This window comes from Gallus gallus, chromosome 2 (genome assembly GCF_016699485.2).
Source record: "Gallus gallus isolate bGalGal1 chromosome 2, bGalGal1.mat.broiler.GRCg7b, whole genome shotgun sequence".
In the NCBI taxonomy this organism is placed as follows: Eukaryota; Metazoa; Chordata; class Aves; order Galliformes; family Phasianidae; genus Gallus; species Gallus gallus.
This window is the reverse complement of record NC_052533.1, coordinates 21,394,949-21,418,592: the sequence shown is the minus strand read 5'-3', so window position 1 is coordinate 21,418,592 and position 23,644 is coordinate 21,394,949. Positions and strand designations below refer to the sequence as shown.

At 38.9% G+C, this 23,644-nt stretch overlaps 1 long non-coding RNA gene and 1 other non-coding gene across 2 annotated transcripts in view; both read left to right on the top strand.

The window, feature by feature from the left end:
• The window catches only part of LOC121112268, a 117,922-nt gene that overhangs the window by 47,940 nt on the left and 46,338 nt on the right, over nt 1-23,644 (top strand). The window lies entirely within an intron of this gene.
• Nucleotides 21,770-21,843, top strand: TRNAN-GUU. Its single transcript has one exon. It is a non-coding gene; the product is annotated as a tRNA-Asn (tRNA).

Genomic DNA, 23,644 nt, shown 5'->3' with positions numbered 1-23,644 from the left:
GCTTCTCTGGATTTTTACCTCAAGGCTTGCACTGGAGAGAAATCACATTTACATATTTTCTTTCTCTTTTGTGTTTTCAAATCTACAAACGTGGACCGAAGAAGAACTTTGTAAGTGAAATTTCCAGCTGCTCCATGCCTTTAGCACTGTGTTTGCGAAGAAAACAATCACAGCCATGTCAGAATTGCCTAATTACGCTACTTTATGACTTGTCATCTAACAATATAAAAGACAATAGATGAAAAGATAGAAATATAAAGCATTATATGGCAAATTTTACTTTTGTCTGCCGCTTCTTCTCAAAGTTCTTCCAAGAACTGTAGTATCTCTAAACCAGTATAGCTTGAGAAGATAGATGTTGGCTTTTCTTCCTTGTATTCTCAATTCACGGCTGAGTTCATTTCTCTACCATGAGAATAAGGAAAAAAAAATCTTGTGGATTTTTTTGGTAATAATCCTAACAAGAAACTTTAAACTGCCTTGGCCTGGTTTCCTAGTTTGATCAACCATTATCTCCTGAAGCTCATTTCAAGGGGAGCTCACAGGCAGACAGAAAACCAATAGCTTAAGTGTGAAGTTGTATTGGGCCTTGCTTATTTCACGAGGTTTCTGGGTAATCATCACATCCTTAAGAGACTAACTTTAGGCCGTCACTGTAAGGGTATGTGTCACTGCCTTTTAAGATCTGAGCAGGCTGAAGTGGTGCATGCCAGGGTCGCTCAGGCAGCCTTCAAAAATCAGAGGCATGTGGCAGACAGCTGTATATAGCTTTTTACACTGTATGTCAAGCTTCTTTTTAAAAAGCTTAGGTACTGCATAGTACCTGGGGTGAAACTTGGAAAAAAAGAAAATTCCTAAAGTGAAGAATATCAATGAGAGAAAGGAAAATAAAAAAGAAATGGAAATACTGAAAGCCCTTGCTACTGAAAACCCTTGCTGCTGAAACAATGTAGCAGAGTCATGGAAAAGAGTAAAATAAGGATTTGGTATCTAAATGTGGACAGATGGACTCCGAGAAAGAGAGTTTAGAAAACTTAACATTTCTTTAGCTATTAGTAGACCTGGAGCTACAAAAGTCTTTGATAGTTTAAGTTAGGATGACTTTATGAGAATGTGGAAAGTTGTGTTCTCAAGAAAAGCAAAGCAAAACATAAAGGTTGCAAATGAAACTGAAAAGGTTTTTGACTGACATTAACTTAGCAAGTCAAATGTGAAATCTTGCTACATAGGCAGATTTTATTATCAGAGATTTGATTATGATTGGAATAGAAGGTCTAAAATGATTGATAGACCCTGAGATATCTTCTCAGACTTTGCAGGAATCACTCAAGAGAAAATGAAAATACTGAAAACCACTTAAAAAGTATTAGAGACAGCTACATTAGACCTTGTCTAAGAGAACATGTAGCCAGGAAGAGGAAAGATGTGAGGAAGCTAAACATGTCAGAGAAACGTTATAGAGCAAATGCCAAAAAAAATCAAAGTTATAACAGAGGCTTGAAATGGGAAACACGCAGGGCTCCAGACATGTCCACCACTAGAAAACATGACAACATTGTAGTAGCATTTTGTATAAGCATGCATTCAGAAGTAGCAAAATTAAATTAGAAAAAACAGCAGGCACATTGATGTGTTTATCAGGATGGCAGTGGGAACAAGAATAAAGAAAAATTCTGTGTAGAAGTGTAGAAAGTGAAAAAAAAAAAGATGTGGGAAAATGTACTTCTTTACTGGAGATTTGTGAAACTGTTGTTAATTATTAACTGGGAGTTAGTGCTCCAGTAGATATTATATCTGAAAATATTGTAGGGTATTGGAATAAAAATATAAATACATTGAAAAAGAATCACTACCTCTTAGCATTTACAGAGAATACCTGCATTATGTTAAAGTAAACATAAGTTAGCACCAAAACCTGCATTAAAAAGTGGAACTATTTATTTACTCTGAATAATGAGCCAATAATATGTCTTAAACATGGCAATTTCTTGGCTTGCTTAAGAGAATACCTAAACATCAGATAGCCATGAACAAATGTAAAGGAAATGTTAAATAAGTCAGGATGTCAGAGGACGCAGGGAGACAATTATATATGCTAGCAAAGAATATATTTAAATGTTTTCACTTTCCTCTGAGATTGCACATCCTATGTAAAACACAACAGTGTGTGTTAAATTTGTATTTGATGAATACAGAATCCCGTATATTTATCTAATTTTTCAGCCTGGAGAAGAGGAAGCTCAGGGGAGACCTTATTGCTCTCTGTAACTACCTGAAGGGAGGTTGTAGTGAGCTGGGGGTTGGCCTCTTCTCTCGTGTGACTAGTGATAGGACTAGAGGGAATGGCTTCAAGCTGTGCCAGGGAAGGTTCAGGCTGGACATTAGGAAATACTACTTCTCTGAAATGGTGGTCAGGCTCTGGAATGGGCTGCCCAGGGTGGTGGTGGAGTCACTGACCCTGGAGGTGTTCAAGGAATGTTTAGTCGTTGTACTGAGGGACATGGTTTAGTGAGAACTATTGGTGATGGGTGGATGGTTGGACATGGGTGGATGGTTGGACTGGGTGATCCTGTGGGTCTTTTCCAACCTTGGTGATTCTATGATTCTAATGAAGTTCAATGGATTTTCATGTGACCCTAGGTTTGAACATGTATCATAAACTTCTAGACCTCCTTAGCTGAGAGTCTGGTAGAAAATACTAACATTACTAAAAAGATTGCAGGTTAAGTAATCTGAAATAAGTCCAACACTCATTGTGAAGAAAGATCAGAAAAACTTTTCACTCCCATTAAAAGTGCAACAGAACATAAAGCTTAGGAGAATAAAGTAAGAGAGATTAGGATATCTCACATATGCAAGATACATCTCAGTCATATTAAGTGTACATTGGTTTGTAGATTCAGTTCATATTCATGAGAGCATTGCATGAGTCTAAAGGGCTGCAGCTAGCAGTAAGATTGCTCCTTGTCCTTATCTGAGCTCCTGTCCTTTGAGCAATTGGTTTTAGGACAAGAGGGAACAACTACAATTTATTCCTTTGGAAAGAGGAAAATGAATGTGGAACAGAAAAAGCCAAACCATCTGGAAGTAAATTGGAAATGAAGGGTTTTGTTGAACCACTAATGGAAAGAGTTGAAGCTGCAAGTGAACAGAAATTGAGAGAGTTCTTTGCACAGCAATCCAAACTCCTGAAAATCCCTCTTAATACATGTAATGTGGATAAAGGTGTTACTTATAAGGATTTTAGAGGAATGTAAACTGCTGCATTACACAATTTTCTGTTTAAGGGAAAGGGAAGTGAGCAAATATTACCTCTTTGAAATCTCAACAGTGAGATGTAGCCTGAACCCAGGGGACATGAGAAGTTCGTGGGCAATTACAGCCTGGGATTGCCACATAAATGGGACAGTTGTTACATCAGAATGACCCTTTCCAGATAGTATCTGTCTGAATGTGATCACTTTTCTGAGACACACCACACAACAAACAGGTTTCAAAATACTGTTTCTGTTCTTCAGTGAGGCATAACTTTTGCTGGCCTCAAAGGAAATTTCTGTTTCCACTGAAGCAACACTGGAAATGTATGTCTGTATTTATACCTTCTAGTTTCTATCCACACAAAAGTATGCTAATAAAAGTGTAAACACAATCTGAGGAAGAAATCCTCCCCATAGATCCATTTTGCTTTGTGGCATTACTTTAACAAGATATTTTTTGGAACCCTTTGAAACTCAAAAATCTCCATGGAAGGGTTGCTTGCAGAAGTGGCTGAAGGATTGTTGACTAGCACATATATAGCCACTAAGCAAATAATTTGGGGATTTACAGTTATCCTTTTCTGTACAGCAAAAAACATGTTTCAACATTTTTGTTTGTTTGTTTCCACAGTCCAACCGAAAAAATGTGTGCAGTGTTTATATGCACATTTATGTGGGCATAGATTTTTTGTGTCTCTCTGTGGAACAATGCTAGCTCATGGCCGAAGATGAGAGGAGAGGGTCTCAAGTGGAAAACTGCAGCATCAGTTACAGGGGATTTCAATTAAATAGGAGAAAATATTTTTAGTGTATTTTATTTAACATAAAACAAGCCACAGCTGATAGAAAATACTTAAAATATGCTCTGTCAGACAGTCTGATTGTTAATGGATGTGTATGACTGTGGCACTTTGAGGGGTATTTGAGATTATGTATCTGACTGCTCTGAAACTGTTCTGCCTGAAGTACTGGACTTACTACTTTTAACGATTAGTTTTCAGTTTATTGCCACTCAACAATTCCCCTGATACACTTAATATCCTTTTCAGACATATAGAATTAATCGAAAATTAATGCCTCAAGATATTTTTAAATGGCACCCATTATTGCAATCTTAAATCTTCAATTTTATAAAGACAATATAATCCACAGTAAATAGTGCTCATGATAAATGCTTTAAAATGATATATCTACTTAAAATAGTCTGTTAGATGTTATATTTCTTTAAATGTTACTAGTTCAAACTGTATTTTCACCTTTAAGTACAGAGAATAACTGTGAATCCCTTAGTATCTCTATGGTTGGGCTGATTTTTTTACATATGCAATTGGGAAACAGCAAATTAGGAACTTAGATGACAGCCATGCAAACAATCTAGCACTGATGTTTGAAAAGCCATTCAGTGTGTGGAGATGAAGAGCAAACTTTGGTACGTGGAATACCTTGCCTTTAAGATGTGGCAAAGCATTTCTTGTGGCTGCACATTGTTGGGAAGAGATTTACTCAAAAGTGCAGATTTTATTTACAAAGCATACCAAGCTTCAAGTTTGCTTGTTTCCACAGGAGCATAGAGAGGTCTCCGGTCATCTTCTCATTTGATATTTCTTCTCTTTTGACAGTGTTGGCACATCAGATTTGCTAATGGGCCTTTTCATGCAGCATTTCCCTGTTATGGACATTTATTTTGAGTCTAAAATGATGCAAATTCATTGACTTCATGCTTTGAAGTTCTTCCTTCTTAAAGTCAACCTGGAAAGAGCTGAGTTACCATGAATATCATTCTTTTTTTTTTTTTTTTTTTTTTTTTTTCCCCCCACACAGTTAGATACAAGCTGGGAGACTTTTCAGTTTGTATTTTATCCAACACAAATTAAAGTGAATGAGGTATGTAGTACCTCTGTAGCATAGGTTTTGTTTTGTTTTGTTTTGTTTTTTTGTGATGTAAATGCTGACAGATTCTTAACTAAAGTATCATAGCCTTAATGTGACTGCAGTGTTACTGAATATGTGCTAACATGTGGCTGGGTACATCTAGAAGCAAGTCAGGAGAAAGAAAGTCTCTCATTTTTCTCTGTTCTAATTACCTTGGTTCCAGTAGATTAGAAAATGGAAAATGTAGAATTCAAGCTGAAGATGGATCAGAGCTCAATCGCCTGCCAAGTTAAGTCTGACAAATGGTAACTGTGTGTAATTAATACTGTCATCCTTCTGGACCAAAGGGTGACTGCAGTAACTATAGATTGTAATTGTCATCGTTGTCACATAAAATGTGCTATTATTAAGTTCAGGCTGAATTTTATTGCTAAGAATGCTCATAAATTGAATGGTCAGTCATTGAAATTACCAAGTAGAGAGCTCTGCAGTTAGCTCTAGAACTACTATCTAAGGCAATGTCTTTGACTTTAGATCTCTGGAAACTATCTACACTCCTTAAAGAGATGTTGGACAGGTTGTTACCCATAATAAGAGAGGATGCTCTGACAGATGCACTGCATGCCATTCATATTTTAATAATCTCTACACTCTAATTTGTAATTCATTTGTTGAAAAGCAAGAACTGCATATGCTGCAATAGCAACTTAAATATCAGGAGTTATTATCTTGTTAGTGCACTAGAGAGAATGAATGAGGCTGGTTTTGAAATATGGATGAATAAAGTGTAGTTGCTTAAGATGGAAAGATGAAAGGGGATGAAAAAAAATGTGATGCATTCAAAAGAGAGTCTTGAGATCAAGGAGTTCCCCAGCAGGATCTGAAGTCTTTCATTCTAGGGGTAAATCACAGGTCAGCAGTGATTTCAAGTCTTTTCTATCTGATAACTGGATAAATAAAAATTTCAGGCTGATACAAAGCAGTTGTGAAAATAATTGTCAACTAACATATGAAGGTTTGAGGAAGTGAACAGTATCAGAAAGGAACTGCATTGTTCATCAAGTCCTCTTTCCTCCTGTTAGAGATAACAAGTTCATCTAATATCTTTCATAAACTGATTGGCTTTTTCTTAATATTAATTTAGGTATTTCTCCTCACCATACAGTTGCTCCTTCAGAATCTGACTTTTCTAACGGTCAGTAAATATTTCTTTATTGCTCACTGATTCGTGTGCTAGTCTCATCCTTTAGTTTAGATTCCTTATGTCCTTCTAGTATGACCTCAACTGTGTTTATAAGATAAGGTTGTATTTCTACTTAGCTTTTGTTTTCCGGGCTAAGGAAGACAAGATCTTTTCCTTTAGTGTGTATATTTGATCTTCTCAATCTCTTTGATGTTTCCTATGCTGTAAGCCATCTGGTGTAAACCAGCTCTGAACTGGGAGCCACATAACCTCTTTCTAACAGTGCTATGTTCAAGCTAATAAGTGCTACTATACATATATATACATTCTTTTCCCCCCTCCTTTTAATAAAAATTCTCATTAAATTGCATGCTTCTAACTTACATCCTAGAATGTTGCTTTTTATATCATGGATACAAAGTAGCCCAAAAAATGAACCGAGAATTCTGTTGTAGACAAAGATAATGTAAATACTGGAGCGGCAAAAGGACAAGCAGTATTTTCTTTTTGCAGAAGAAATGATTTTTGAGTTTGTGAGATATAAAAACTGTGTTTGTAAGTGAAAGAATGATTGCATTGTAAGTTTGAACACATCCTGTTTCTGCTGAAAAAATGTTAATACCCTCTTTTGCTTGGGTGTCAGAGTAAGTATTCGCAAGCTCAAATTGTAAGTTAAAACATTACCGTGGCCAGGTGTCAGATGAAGATTACAAGCAAAATGCCTTGATAATAGGGAAAAATGTTTTTGTACGGCTTTGCTGATCTCATTTGTTTTAGTATGATGTAGGCTTTCAAATCAAATGCCAGTAGGACAGTGTTATTTTAATAAGGTTGTTGAGTGATATATCACAGTTAAGGTATTAACCGTATCTGCACAAAGGATTGTTCCTTCTCTGCCCAGTGCGTACTCTCATGCTCTCCACACAGTCGAAGTGCACTGACAGCATAATGCCCTCCACAGCCCATGAGCATGAGAAGATAAACTGAAAGTATTAAATTGCCTCCCCAGGGCTCCTTATTCTTTCAGATAAACTCTAAAACATTTTTATGTGTGGTTTGTTGGTTTGTTGGTTTTTTTTTCCTAAGAAAATCTCCCGACTTGATTTGAGTGAAAGAAATAAAGAGAACAGTTAAAAATCACATTGTTCGTCACATAAACCGTAGGTGTTACACAAAAAGTTGCTGAATAAGGTCCATTTAAATCATGGGATTGAGCCCACGGCTAAGAACTGTGGTGGAATTCAGTCAGACGAACATTCCAAACTGCAGTATTTAAAGGTTTGCTTCTGTGTAAACTGATACAGATTGTAAAACTTTCCATGATTTTGGCCAATTCTTGTGTTTTAAAGTTATGAGAATAACCCCAAACTGAAAAATCTTTCTTGCCTTCACCATCCTGGCAGGACAGATATTCTCAAACTTCCACAGGACTTATTATTTTTATCTGAGTAAAATGATGTTTTGCGATCAGCTCCCATAATTTCACTGAATCAAATATAGCTGTAGGGGAAAGTGACTAAAACTTCACAGGCGCAAATTGAGTCACATCTGCTGGTAGTAGACCTTAATTTGTTACTCCTGTTTTTAATCTCGGGAATTATGCAAGAACTGAATGGCACTAATCTTTCATATAACAGGAAGAGTATAATCAGAATGTACCCAGTACCAGAACTAAGCAATTTTTTGAATAAGAGTGTGTTGTTCCATATTTTCCCTTGCAGTTGTAGCCCAGAGTACTTCTTCTAGGCCAGATGTAGGCATGGCACCTACCCAGATTGTGGTGAAAAATTGAAATGAGTCTCAGAAAAGGAAGAAGTTTAATTTAATTCCCTTATCTTGCTGCTTGCATATCTTATATCAGTGCAAGGCTGATGGTAAATCAGATATGATTGTCACATCTATACTTTTGCTTCAATGCAAGAAGGCTGCTGTGCTTGGTCAAAAGCAAATGCACAGGAGCTAGCGATGGCTTAGGGTTGCCATGTGTTGGAAGGCTTCTTGAGATACAGTGAAAACTTGCTCAGTCAAGAGATTATTCCTCTAGAACATTGCATGATCCTGGGGAAGATATACCAGTTATGCCATTGTGTGGTCTGGCAGTGGCCCTGTCGCCAGCGCTTATAGGCAAACACAACAGAGTGCTATAGGACTACCACGAGCACTGGAATGGTCTCCTCTAGACTTCTAATGACACTGCTCAGTGTCACTGAGTGTTGAATTCAATAGGCAATGAATCAGGTCTACTTAATCCTACTTAATTCTTATTACTGTTTCCATGTTAATTTCCCAAATTGAAAAAGAAAAGAAGAAAAAAAGAAAAAAAGTATATTATATATATGTAAGTCACTCTGAAAGTAATGCCTCCAATTTATTTCCATGGAAACTACAGCAGATACAAAAAAACACTATTATGCTATTTAATAGTGAAAATTATCACCTACAAAACACTGTTTTTCAGCATATTCACCACCATTACCTATGTATTTAGACCTGCCATGAACAAGAGCCTGCATGCCATGCTTGCCAAAATCTGCACCAGCAGAGGTGACCCACTGTTGCTGTCACCACTGCTGAAATGCACCACCCACCACCTCATTGCGCTCACATCCACTGTTTGGTCTCCAGAAACATTCAGCAAGGATCAATGAATGTAAATTGGTGCCATTTCTTCTGCATGGAGGAATTCAGTGATACACCTCTGCTTCATACACACTTCCATGTCAGAAGCCATTTTGTCAGAGGACCCCTCTGCTGCCACCTGTCTCATGGCAACAAAATGTTATGGAATATTGGTGGGAAGGTTCAACTTCTACTGCCACATCACCAATATCTGCCTCTGACGATGTGAGCCAACATAATAAAATAGGAGTCAGTACTTTTGGAGTAGCCCTTATATATTCATGTAAGCACACACATGCATACGTACATAACACCTTCAGTGATCCCAGATGATTATTTCATAATGAGTACTGCTAAGCACTGTTGTCCTCCTACCCACATACTAAAAACCCTTATGCCTATATGTCAAGGGCAATCCATTATGGATACTAGTACCAATAATGTACTATGGGTAGCAGCACCTGTTCAACCTTGAGCCTTACCTACTTTCTACTTTTGCTGTTACATTCACTGATGCTTCCACCTGTTAACAGTGTTAATGAAGCTGTGATTTTGTTTGCTATTCTAGGAGCTTAATTCTAGTTCCCTAGCTGCTGAGGCTTTCTGTTGGATTTTGGGAGAAGAAGTGAACTATTTAGGTGTTTGGAGACTGCTGAATGAGTGCATGCCTGAAGAACTCAAAGTAGGTGCTGATGCATTTTGAAAAGCCTGGGTGTTTCTGTCATCAACTCTATATGTGGGAACTGGCACCACAGCTGTTAGTGTAAAAAGATATTCTGGATGGGTGGGAAGTTGAGATGTGGAAAGAAACACAATCACTGCATCCATCCTTTGAAGTGGATAGGTGGGAGGCGGAAGGCTGTTAGCTGTGGATAATGAATAGGCTGTATTCAGATAAATATATTCCAGTTTATTTTGCAGAAAGAGTGAAAAAGTGTTGTGTGTCTATTTAAGGGTTGAATGGTTCTTATTGATTACATTCACCCAAGCTGTACAAAAGTGATTTTAAAATCATAATACATTGTTCCCTGAATAAAATAAAAGGTAAATGAGTATGTGGCATGAGCCATGCTGTGCTGTGGTACTAAGATGTAGCTAAATAAGGGAGAACTGAGAAATCCCTTTAAGGTATCCTCTTGAAAGCCATTCTTTCTCCATCACTAGGTGGTTGAATGTCATGGAATAATGCTATATTTATACTGATTGGAATGGTGTGCCTAGTAATAATTTGCTCTCAATCCTTTGAATATTATAGTATTACCTACAATATCTGTTGAGAATGCTAAGAATAACTGATGTTCTTGTTCCTGGATAAGTAGACTAACAGCAAGGACTCTGCCTGTTGCTGATGGAGGGCATGGTAATTATTCTGTTTAAGATGAAGCACCATCCATAGAAAGGAATTGAGACCCTCACTACACTTATGAGAGTGATAAGAGATTTTTTCCTTCATTAAGGGAGAGATCAGAACACAAATTACCCCAAAATGGAGAAATAACCAGTAATGGAAGGAGTTGGTCGGGTATGACACATTGAAACTGGTCTTTGATAAAAATTGAAATTTCTGCCTTGTGCTCTCTGGTTTTCTTTTCTTTTTTTTTTCCAAATGCAAGGAAAGACTGAAAAAAAAATGAAGCAGCAACGTCAGCTGTTCTTTTTGTTTAGACACTGCTCCCAGTTTATTTTTATGTGCCTTTGGTCACATAGCCTTCCGACTCTAACCTGCTCTCCCCAGAACATCTTCTATGTATATGGAAACCATTTCAGTCTTCTGGAAAGTCCTTGCAACAGCTTCTCATGAAGAGACTGCTGTGCCCCAGGGGGAAGCAAGAGGATGGGAAGGCTTTCTGGAAGTATGTAGAAAAGGGAAGTGGGGGGCAATGGGCTGGAGGGGCCAAAAGCTTGCAGCTGAGCTGACAACAGGATTGCAGCTATTCCTCAGTGAGAGATCCCAACCGCCGAGCTTAATTGTTTTGTTTGCTAGGCTTGTCATGCTGGTTGTCAGAACAATTCCTTTATGTATGGCTGCATTGGACATGCGTATGCAGTGCCAGCTGAGCCTTCTGATATCCTGAGGGGGCCTTTCCTACTGCAAATAATTTTCCATTGAACAGAGGGTAACTTGAAGATTGGTCCTTATTTGTCCATATGGTAGCTGTTGTTTTCTTCCACTGTGGAAGCCTGATGAGGAGTTTAGACACATTTGCTCAATACATGCCTAAAAGTATTTCATTCCCTGTGGTTTTCCTATCTCTGTCTGTTGGAGACGTATATTCATTGAGAATAATGAACTCTTCTAGAAGAAAATGCTTTCAGTACATAAGGCAGACTGTACACCACTTAAACGTACCAGGGTCTGGGTGACATTTCAGGCTATTGCTGAGTGTCTTGTTCCTTTATTTCAGTGAGGCAGGAATACAGGGGTCCTGAACCATCTGTCACACAGTGCAACCAAGTCTTTGTATCTGTTCCAGAAAAGATGGGCCTCAGGATAAAAATCTTTTTTTCATCTTTTTTTTTTTTTTTTTTTTTTTTTTTCCCTTCATGCTCCAGGGCTTTTCTGAAATGAGCTAAAATGGCAAGAGGAGATCTACATTTTCTGGCATGACTGTAGGATACTGGATTTTAAACAATGAAAAAGTATCATAGATTTATTTAAGTAGTTGCTGCCTTCGTATACACAGTCAGCAGATTTTAACGGTGGAAGATAGGGATCTGAATGATTGCTAGGTTGTTTGTCTGAAGTGGAGGATTGTAGCGTGAGAGAAATGCCTTAGGTTTGATGCTGAGTAGCCCACTGATGTGTTGCTTTGCTAAAACAAGAGTAAGTGAAAATTACAGTCATAAAAGCATAAGTTTTTTGAGAAACTCTATTTCTTCTTTTTGCAAATTGCAGGATTGTCTTCAGTCATTCAGCAGTTGACAGCAGCTTTACAGCTGTTTGAATCCCACTCAATTCCCACAAACGAGCAAGTGGTTCTCTCTGTAACACACCCTACCACAGACTTTGTTTCCTCCCCTTTCTGCCAATTTTCTCTGTTCTTTCTTCACTTCTTTCCTTCATTCTTAATATGATTGTTCTTTTTGTTTCCCCTTATGAATTTTGCATTTTAGATCTGTCTGTTTGACTCCCGCAGTGGGCCTGCTACCGCCCCACAGCAATTCCTCTTCTGTGATATTTTAGCCAGATGTTAAAACTATCCATTGGTGGAAAAAATTTCATTCACTGTATGAGGCAAAGAAATTGTGGGGTTGAGGGTATGTGTGAGTATGCAATTAAAAGTAATTTCCTATGCTTCATTTGGAGCATTTCAATTAAGTATAGCAACCAGAATTTCAGCATCTCGTAATTTTGAATTCCTTGATTTTACAGTCTTTGCAACCCTAATGTTTCTTTAAACTGAAGCTTCCTTTTTTATTTTTTTATTTGTTATGGTGATGTTATCATATTCAAAATATGAACAGGCAGAAATGCAAAAGCGTGCAGTGTATAATTACTATCAAAGAAACTCAGTGTAGAATCTTCATCTTCTTTCAGGAGAAAAGATGCTTTGCAAAAGAAAACAAGATCATGTAAAGATTTAATACGTCTCAAAGCCAACGCAATTTGGTTTGATACATGACCCTTTTATTTTGCTGCCTTAAAATGTCTCCCTCCTGCCAAAACCATTTGTTACCTCCTTCCTTGGGGAAATATGCAAAGACATGCAGTTATGCTCTGGCCTCCCCACTGGAAGGTTTTTATTTCTATCCTATCAGCCTCTATTCTCACCAATCATTTTTCTTTTGTTCTCAATATCCATTCTTTCCAGTAATTCACTTGAGCTACAATATCTGAGAAAGACTGAGTGCCACTGTAATTTAAAGGAAAAGATCTTTTCAGGCTGATTTGGTTTCAAGCAGTTTTTTTGTGCATGTGTGTGTGAGAGAGAATGGTTTGCAGGCTCCAGACAATTAAATACACTAACCGAAGATCATTTATCACTAACTAATCCATACAGAAAAGACTTTTATTTTTGGCACCAAAAAGCACCAGCTAACATTGAATATAGTTTCTTGTTGAGTGACAGTATAAAGCTCAGCTATGCAAGCACATAGCTGCTGTTTGCGGTAGCTGTGACAAGAAGGCTGCAATGGAAGTGATAGAAACCTGGATTGAAGCACTGATGACACCAAAATCCTTAGTCAGTGCCACCCGTTTCAGCAGGGCCAAGGTTTCTGCCCAACAATGGCTCAGATGACTATGAAGAAGTACAGGCACACTGTTGTGACCATAGAGGAAATGAAGCACCTTCTCTACAGTAGACTAGGCAAAGCTTGACAAATAGGACAGGCAAAGGATTTTTTTCTAGATAAGCAGCCTGGACTGCAGCAGGTCCAAACATCTCCAACTGCAATGAATCAGCCTTGTCAACAAACTTTGTCATTTTGGAAAATGACATGAATGTGACAATAGAAGAGCAGTAGAAAAAACAGAAGTGATGGATTCTGTTTTCTGGATTAAGTTTGGGTTAGTCATTATTAAGTTTTCTAGCAGCAGGAGCAATCTCCATTTTTTCTAAATCTGCCTTCATCTGCTTAAGAAGGGAATACTCATTTCCAATGGTGGAATTCTCTTCTGTACCTCCCTAATATCACCTTTATTGAATACTGATCAGATATTTGCCTACTATATAATCATAGGTGGACTGCTTTGTTGTCAGTTATCAAGAAAAATGAATGAAGTCTAATAGTCTCATAAGGAGATACCCTTCAAAATCTTATGCTACAGACCTCTATGGAGGACAGTCAAGGCAGGACTTTGGAGCTTCCTTTGGAGGGATGGAGGAAATATTCCTTCAGAAATATGTTAATATCATTCTGATCTCTGGACAGGCAGACATGAAAAATCCCCAAGTGGATCTTTTGAGTTCTTTTCTACCCATCCCACCATATTTCTGAAACATGATGTCTCCACGTTTATTTTCCTTCTGTTATCATTCAAATTAGGATAAGGGTTCTTTAAAACTGTAGCTCTAGCACCGTCTTGTGTAAATAATAGGGTCTTCTCTGAAAGTAATGCCTCCTATTTTATTATATTGGCCGATGCCATCAGAGGCGGATGTTGGTGTTATGGCAGTAGAGGCTGAACCTTTCCCTGCCACTGTTCTGTTACCATGTGACAGATGGCCAAAGAGTGGCAATCTGACAAAACGGCATCTAACAAGGAAGTGTATTTGAAGCAAAAGTGTGGAAATGAATTCCCCCCTGTGGAAAAAAATTGCACACATTGATGTTCATTGATGTTTGCTGAACGTTTATGGAGACCACACTGTGGATGTGAGCACAGTGACAGCAACAGTGGACCACCTCCAATGGTGCAGATTTTTATGAGTAGAGCATGCCAGCTCTTGTTCATCATTGGTAAAAATGCATAACGAATGGTAAGGACTATGTTGAAAGATTATGTTTTGCAGTTGAGATTTTGCTCTATTGAATAGTGTTATTGTGCTCATTTTATCTGTTGTAATATGGAAATATTGATGGGAAATAAATATTTAAACACTATAGTCCCAGGAAATACTTTTGGAGCGACCTATATAGACAGTATACAAGTAAACAGGGAAGTGAACTGGAAGCAAATTATCCAATTTACTATCCAGGCAACTCTCTTTAGACCTATCTCAGTTTAAATTGCAGTCAAGATAACAAAGATTGGAGTTATCCGTCTACATATGTACAGGGTCCACCCTATACACATGGCTAGAATCACAGCATGTCCTATGCTGGATTTCCTGACAAGGGACCCATTCAGCTCACATTCAGAGCCTAGAAAGGAACCATCATGTATGCCATGCAACTCATTGTGGGTTGAGACTCCTGCTGTGAAACAGGTTGCTCTTTTTCATGTTGGTGCAGATGTGACATACTCCCGTCTAACATCCATGCAAAATGTTTCAGAATCCCCAGGTAAGAAGGGCTATATGCACAGAATATATTACAAAACCAAGATTGCCCAGAGAATGACAATTCATCTCTGTCTAATTGTAGATATGGAAATAAGATCTCCCTAACTGACTTGTAGGGTAGAACTGGATAAGTTTTTTCTGATGGAAAAAGTTTGCATCCAAATGAGCAGTTCCTTTGAAATACAAAGTTTTTTTTTTTTTTTTTTTTTAACAATTTTCAGTGAAAAGCCTTCAAGTATTTTGTTTTGATAATGTTTAAATCTCTTTTATATTTCTCTTTTATATCATAAATTCTAATTGTGCATATATATATATCACTTCAGAATGTTCTGACAGTTTTGAAAGAAAATATTCTGATTCATTCTGGAAATGGCTCTTTGAGGGGACATAAAGAATTTGCTTCTCCCACAAATCTCTAAATTTAAACTTTTGCATTCAGATCTGGGACAAAAACAAACATCGAAATGTCAGAATATCAAACATGATAGAAATTCTTTTTTCTTTTTTTTTTTTTTTTGCCTTGTAACATTCTGTTTAGATTACCCTGCACAGCATGTGCCTTTCTTTACTTCTTTCTTTAGTATTTTGTGTTCAGAAAAAATCAGTTTGAAAAATCTGAACAGAGATTTGCTTCTGGCCCTGGTCTGATGGGCTTTAGAGCACCCATCACTCAGCTCACCGGTCTTGAGATATGAACTTGAGTTCAGCAATCGGAAAAAACTGAAAAAGCACAGTGGAAAAAAAAGATGTTTCCCATTTAAATGTTTCTGTCATTTCATAGCTGACTTCTCATTCATCTCCTCATTTTCTTTTGTGCTTATAAAACAAGACAGATGAGATTCCACCCTGTCCCAACAACTGCTGTTTGGCACTGTTCGCAAATGAGTTTTTCCTACATGCTGCAAAACCCTATGACTGAGTTGACCAAGAAACTGAAGCCCCGTGTTTGATCTAAACGAGGACTTAATGGCTGGTTCAAACTAACAGAACTTCAGCCAGCTCAAAATTAAGGTGATTTTAGGTATTGCTGCCTTAATGAACACTAATCTCCTACCCTTTAGAAATCCCCAGTTTGAGCTCCAGTGTTCTCTAAGCCTCTAACCAGCAGCTACTGTTTATTTGGAAACATCCTTTCCTGCAGATACTTGTGGAGTTTTCAGGCTTTTGCAGTTCTGTTAAGCATTCTTGGTTACCAAGTCTTTCAATCATCTTTTATTTTTATTTTTACTTTTTACCGTCTCATTTCCTGTAAGGAAAGAAGAACACAAGATGCCAAGGAGATCATAACTTTTTTAGCACTTGTTCCCCCATTAAGATATAAACATTTCTGTTTCTCACTATTTTTCTGTCCCTCCTTATTCTTTATGGGCAAATTACTCACTGTAAACAAATCAGGATTTGCACAAAACTCTACCAGTGCTTCAGCTCTGAACTTCAGAAGTTTCCTTGAAGAGCAACAATAATCTGAAGTTGGTCTGAAATCTGTCTGTTCACATTTGGGTGAAACTAGAGCAAAATAGCCACAAGAAAGATTCTACACTGATGCCTCCTACCTCAACTTGGTGCTCTCTTAAACTTACCTTTAAAACATAGCTTCTTGGATCCAATTTTCTTCAGTCACCAAAAGAGGAATCAAGTCTCATTATGTTGCTAGAAGTGTCTGTAGTTTCAGTGGATTAAATAGGTTGATTTCAGGAGAAAGGAGCTGGGAATTGTTACGTAAAGTAAGGGTTAGTTTGAACACTAACTATTGTGGTAGTAACGTAAGTACCAAGATCAGTGAAGAGAAAGCTTTCAAGTATTCACACAGAGGTTTTGCCTTTGTGGTCAGCCAGACCTGCTTTCAGTCTCCAGACTTGCCTTAATGTACCTTGAGCCCTGAAGTCGGCAGGATCCTGGGCTGCTGCAAGACTCAGCATGGAGCTCTGGGTCTCTGGGAAGAGTGGGATTGCTCTTTGAGTCTGAGTGTTTGTAATGCTGCACTGGGGCCTGTGCTTTGGAGAGGTGGGAGCACTTCAGCCCTCAAAAGTAAAGCCCCCTCTGATGCACTGACATACAGGTCAGTCCCAAAGTCAGATTTATCTAAACAAAATAAGAAAAACAAAAACAAACAACAACAACAACAAAACCACACACACACACACACACACAGGCGAGAAACATAAACAAAAAAATCCCAGTCTCTTCCCTCCAACCCATCCTTGTAAATTAGCCAGATTATGAACTTTGCTTTCACAGTTGTTTTTGCAGTTTAGCTAATTCTTTCTGTTTCTACGCAGACATTGCCAGCCTTCTCTCCCCTTCAGCCTGTAGCAGACAGAACTAAAAAGTGCAGAAGTTATCAGCTTTTAGACATTGCTCAGAAGAATGGATATTTGAGGTCTCCTGCTGCTAAGCAGCAGATTCTTGTTTGTGCTCAGTATATCGGACTGTAAATTCACTGAAGGCAACTTGGAAAACAAGAAGTGTGTTCTCAAACACGCTCTAGCAGTGTCTGTGTGAGGTGTTGAGTATTCTCCACTGTCAGCATGTTGTCAATAAGTTTTGGGAAAGCAGTATAAAAATAATCAAACATAAATAGTGAGAAAGAAAACGGAATGGTACTGCACCTGTGACTCAAAAATGTGCAAAAGTAGTTGCTTGAATTGATTAGGAAATACAGAGAATATTGCAGTTATGGAGATTATTATTATTATTATTATTATTATTCTGTGTCCCAGGGATGACAGCTTTGGTTAATAAGCATTGTGTATATAATCAATAGAAAACTGTTATCCCTGAAACATTGCCTGCTGCATAGATGAGCTTAATGTGCTATAAGCACAGTGATGCCGATGCAAATTTAGGACGCTCAAAAACCAAAATTTAACTGGAGAGTTGTTTGTTAGGAGTACCTGTATAGACACAATCAGAGCATCTGTCTATACCTTACCTCTCTGTAAAGATGACCCACCATGATGTACATGTAGCTCCCACTTAGAGGTAGATGGAGCTCTGACTGCTCGGAATGGGCTTTTGCATCTCGTAACAGAGGAAGTGAGAGACACAAACTCTCCCTAGGAAATGACTTTATTCACAGTGTTTTTGATGGGATAGTAATAATATACTTAGCTGATGAGATTACTGTTTTCTCTTTATTCCAGTTATTCAGATAAATAACTGATTCTTCTCAGTGTGACTCATTGTTTTACAAAGCAGAAAAAGCTCACTAGGTCTTTCTCCATCATTATGCAACAGAAAAAACTCAAGCTGACAGGGAGAAGGGTCACACTGCACTCACAAGAAGCCTCACTGAAAACCCAGCTCTTCCATGGAAGCTGCAACAGATACAAAGAGCACAATAACACTATTTGATAGAGCAAATTCTCAGCTACAAAAAAACCCCTATTTTTCAGTACTAATCACCACTGTTAGCTATGCATTGTCAGCAATGAACAAGAACCTGCATGCTGTGCTCAGAAAAATCTGTACTAGCCGAGCTGACCCTCTGTATCACAGTTGCTATGATGGTGCTGTTGCTTGGAAAATGTTGCCCATACAGTCCATCTTTCATCAGTCCAAACAGATGGAAGTCAGAAGTCATCAAATCTGGACTATCTGGTAGGTGTGGTAGCACAGTCCAGCCAAGATTGGCAACATGCACGGTCTTCAGACTGGTAAAGGGACTTGACATTATCGTGTTACAAGAGAAATGTCTTTTCTGGCCTGACCCTGGGAGTTTGAGCCTTCAGCTTAGTCAGTGTTGTGATGTGGCAGCCAGAGTTGATGGATTGTCTGTGTTCCAGGAAATCCAGAAGGATCGCTCCATTCCTAACTGTCTGGGAACTGTTCAGTCATGGCCTGAACCACTTACTGATCACCTGAGGCAAGGACTGGGTCAGCTGTGGGAGCACAGGTGAAGGCAATTCAGCTGTGTGACCAGAAGGGGTGGAGCCAGGCTCCTAGACCCCATTTAAGGGTTGACTACTACTGGGAAAGGGTCTCTTTCTGGAGATCACTCCTTTTTGGAGTTTTCCACCATGAGCCTAGATCCTCGGATATGGGTGAGCATTTCTTCCTGGATTGTTTCTTTTCTACCACGATAATCTTTCCAACTATAACACCTGTACAGTACCATCCTAATTGTGCTACTCTTCCAACTGTATGCTAACCCAAAAGACAGTGAACATCATTTTACCTCTTGAGGGCTATGTTGTTTATTTGATGGAGAATTCATACATTGCCAGTCCATGGACTGCAGTTTTGACTCTGGCTCATAATGGTGACAACACGTCTCGTCACTGGTAATGGTGCAGTGCTGGAAACTGTCACCTTCAGGCTCATATTGTAGTATTGTCAGTAGATCCTGACAAACTTTCAGACAGTATTCTTTCTGTTCCTGTGTGAACGTTTATGGGACTCACCTGGCACAGACTTTGTGATATTCCATCACTGTCACCATGGTTTTCAATGCATTGAAGCCAGTATTCAGCTCTGTATGCAATTCCTTGGCCATAATCTGCTGATTTGCATGGGTGAGCTGATCGAGATGCTCTTCATTTTTGCGGTGTTACAGCTGTGCCATTGGCTGCCAGGAGCATAGCTTGTCTTTCATGTTGCTGTCACTACTGCTGATATGCACCACCCACCTCCTCAACATGCTCGCATCCACTGTTTGGTCTCCAGAAATATCTGCAAGCATCAGTGATTGACAGTGGGTGCCATTTTTTCCATGTGGAGGAATTCATTTCCGCACCTTTGCTTTATAGGTACTTCCATGTCAGATGCCATTCTGTCAGACTGACCCTCTGCTGCCATCTGTCACATAGCAACAAAATGTAACAGAGTATTGGTGGGAAGGTTCAACCTCTACTGCTGTACCAATAACGTCCACCTCTGACGTCATGGGCCAACATAATGAACTAGGAGTCATTACTTTCAGAGCTGCCCTCGTGCATCTTGCACTACAATGTACAGATATCCAACCACTGTACTAAAACTCAATGAATGAAACAGTATGGCTTATATGCTCTTGTGAGTGGTACCAGGTTTTTTTTTCTTTTCATTTTGGTAGAACTATCAAGGAGATTATCCTTACTCTGATGAAACTCTACCAAGGAGGAAAATTACATTTTATGGTCTCTACAACATAATTACAAATTTGTATCCAACTTAAAGGGAAAAAAAAGTAATCAATGAGAGTGTCCAACTGTAAAAAGTGATAGTATTCCTACAGGGCTTGAAAGCTGATCTCTGAAAGTGTGTAGAAGAAGCAACCAGGAGCTGGATCTCTTGAATAACATAACAAAACAAAACAAAAAACCATTTTTACTTGTAGGAACATCATTTGTCAAAAATGACAGATAATAATCTAAAGCCAATAGGACAGGATTTCCTTGATACTTACTTGATGTTCTCTTGCAACATTCTTTACAACTGACCATAACTGCAATGCTTTTCTTTCCACCTGATTGGTAGGTATCTAGGTTACACCAAAACTAGTGTTGCACATAAGAGTAGTAAAAGTTACAACAGACGTGATTAAATAGGTTCAAACTTGAAAGAAAAATTGTAGACTTCATTTTAAGGAGAGTGAATATCTTTTGGCTTATGAGAAATAGGTCAACTAAAATGTTCACGCTCTGAATGTTTTGGTACCCTTTGGACTTGCACTTTTCCCAGGAACAGATCTACAGTGGGGATGGCTGAGAAGGTTGTATGCTTCCTTTGCCTGATTTTTTGAGAGAACTGACCACCAAGTTGTGCTTAGCATTTGCTAGCATTTAAAATGCTGGCACATACCAGCTGTCCTCTGCTGAGCTGGTTCTCAAAGGTTCCATCTCCACTGATGCATACAGCTATCCAAATTGGCTGGAACACAAAAGGAGTGTTTATCCAAATAATATGCCAATGGAAGAACCCCCCGTGCTGTCAGGCTATCTGTTTTTGTGCACTGAGGCTAGAGTGTATATCAGAGTTCATGTTATGTATTAGGCCTGATTTCTCCACACCTTCAAGAAATCTCAGCTACTCTTTTGAATAGGAAGAGGAAATTACGCAGATGGGTCTTTCCTTATACAGGGCCTTAAAACCTATCTAAAATGTGCTAAAGTTGCCAGCCACAAGAGCAGCTGGAAAACATGATTGCTTTAGCAGCAGGTGTGTGGAGTGGGGTTTTGGGAAGCCTGCCATTCCCTACACTTGGGAAATGCTCTCTTGGATGCTTTGTAAGGGAACAGTTACCAGGAACCCAACAATCCCCTTTTCCTCAGCCTGACCCCTCTGCTGATCACTGTTCCCCAGGAAATTTACTGATGCAGTTTGGTTTGGTGTCAGTCTACTTTGCTGTAGTCAGAGGCAAAGAGTCTGTCTCCCATTCTGTGTGTGGGGGTGTGCGTGCATGTGTGTATGTATGTGCTTGTATTACTACCAGATGTGGCCACTGGCATAGGGGCATTATAACCACAGATATTGAGTTTATTATTTCCAAAGCTTTCTAAGTAGGACAAACATGTAGAACTGATAACATGATCAAGAATCAACGTAGTTTTCCACACTGAGCAAAAATCTTTTATTATTTATATGCGATGTGTGCCCCAAATTAAAATAATTCTTTTAACAGGATTTACCTTTCAGCTAGAAACTGAGGATACAGCTGAAGAAGGTGTTGATTAAGAAACATCTTAAATATTTTCAGGCTGGCAATCAGTGTGTGACATCCATGGCCACCTACGCAGTATTTGTAGCAATTAGAAACCTTACTGTCATTAGGACTCATTACTACTTGGGACTGAATTGTCAGGCAAAGCCACCTCTACTTCTGCTAATATTTATTGCTTCCATAAATAAGGATTTTATGAAGGATGCTCATTTTCTATGTTACAGTATCACAAACTAATGTATTTGTGGTAGTCTCTGTGGCGCAATCGGTTAGCGCGTTCGGCTGTTAACCGAAAGGTTGGTGGTTCAAGCCCACCCAGGGACGAGCCACTCTTTCTGGGCTGTATCAAAAGAAGAGTGGCCAGCAGCATGAGGGAGGTGGCTGTCATTGTCCCTCTCTACTCTGCTATAGTGATCCCCCCATCTGGAGTTCTGCATCCAGGCATGGGGTACACAGCACAAGAAAGATGTGGAGCTTTTGCTTTAGAGAGGGTACAGAGGAGGGCCAAGATGATGATCCCTCTACTGGACCCCACCTCTCCTATAATTACAGGTTGAGGGAGCTGGGCTTGCTGAATCTGGAGAAGAGAACTCTCCAGGGAGACCAAGTTATGGCTTTCTAGTACTTAAAGGGAGCTTATAAGCAGGAGGGAAATTAACTTTTTACACAGATAAATAGTGATAGGGCAGGAGGCAACAGTTTTAAAGAGGGGAGATTTAGATTAGATGTTAGGGGGATATTTTCCACTGAGAGAAAGATAAGGCACTGGCATTAGCTGCCCAGAGAGGTTGTGTGTATTCACACCACTCCTGGAGATGTTCAAAGGCAGATTTATGGCCCCCCACACCGTTATGGCTTTCTGCATCATATCAGGTGGTACAGAATAACCCTGGGTCTAATTCAGGCCACCTGTCTTGGCCCTACCTTGCCTCCCTGCCACTGCTGTGTTACAAAGCCAGTGGTGCTTCAATTGCTCAGCATCAACCAAGATATCATTGTGGTATTAATGGTGTACCAGCTGAAACCTGGACAATGCTTCTTTTGCAATGTTTCTGCAGCTTTGAAGATCTGTATTACAGAATTAAAAAAAAAAAAAAATATGTACATCATTAAATCTTGGTGAATGAGGTCCAGGTAACGTCGTTTTGGTAGTGTTTTGCTTTTCTTTAAGGAAGCCTTGTATGAAAGATTCAGGGGTTAAGTGAATGCTTTCTCTATTCTTGTTTCTTTTTCCTGATTGAATACTTTGAAAGGCAATAGGGATACCTGTGTGCCAACTTCAGCTGGTCTACTATATTGAGTAGAATTCAGAAAGTAATTCTCAGGGTGGATTTGAAACCATTACTCACAGAACGAACTGTGCCATTGTATCATTTTGTTTTCAGAGCAGTTACTGTTCTGGCTGTAGGTGCTAATGTAAAATTTAGTGAAAAGTCTATTAACATGTAATCTGATTTCTTTATTGATTTCTCTGATACACTTAATAAAACCTTATGTAAGAACACAACTAGTGAGGAAAGAATTGCATGAAGTTCAGATTATTATTTTTTAAAGCCATATTACCGGAGTAATATGAACCAGTAATTGAGCACCTGGTGGGAAGGCAGGGCCAACCCAGGGGAGCTCAGGTGTATGCAATGCATCTGAGTGACAGGAAGTGGTGCAGCCAGGGTCCACCCCTTCCCAGACCTCATTTAAGTGTTGGCAGTGGAGGTAAGGGTATCTTGCTGGAGATCTGTGTGTGCTTGAGGCCTTCTGAAGGTAAGCAGCAGTTTTCTTTTACTTTTTGTGCCTATAGCTGTTGTATTTGAGCAAGTCCTCTCTTGCTGTAGCTTAGGACCTCGCTGCTCTGCTGTTATTGCTGTACTTTTGATCATGTTACGGGAATCTATATAGAATAGGGTCAGATTTTTTTTTCAGCATTCATTTTAACTTTTTTTTTTGTATGTGCCTTCCTGTCATTCTGTAGTAATGCTATATGTAAGATATTTTACTGCAACGTTTTGTTCTTTTTTCAAGAACCAGCTATAATTCTAGGCATCCTACGTATATGATGGATGTATCTGACAACATAACAATTTGTTTTGTTGTTAGCCTGAAGTTAATAATAAATCCGCTTGTTTAA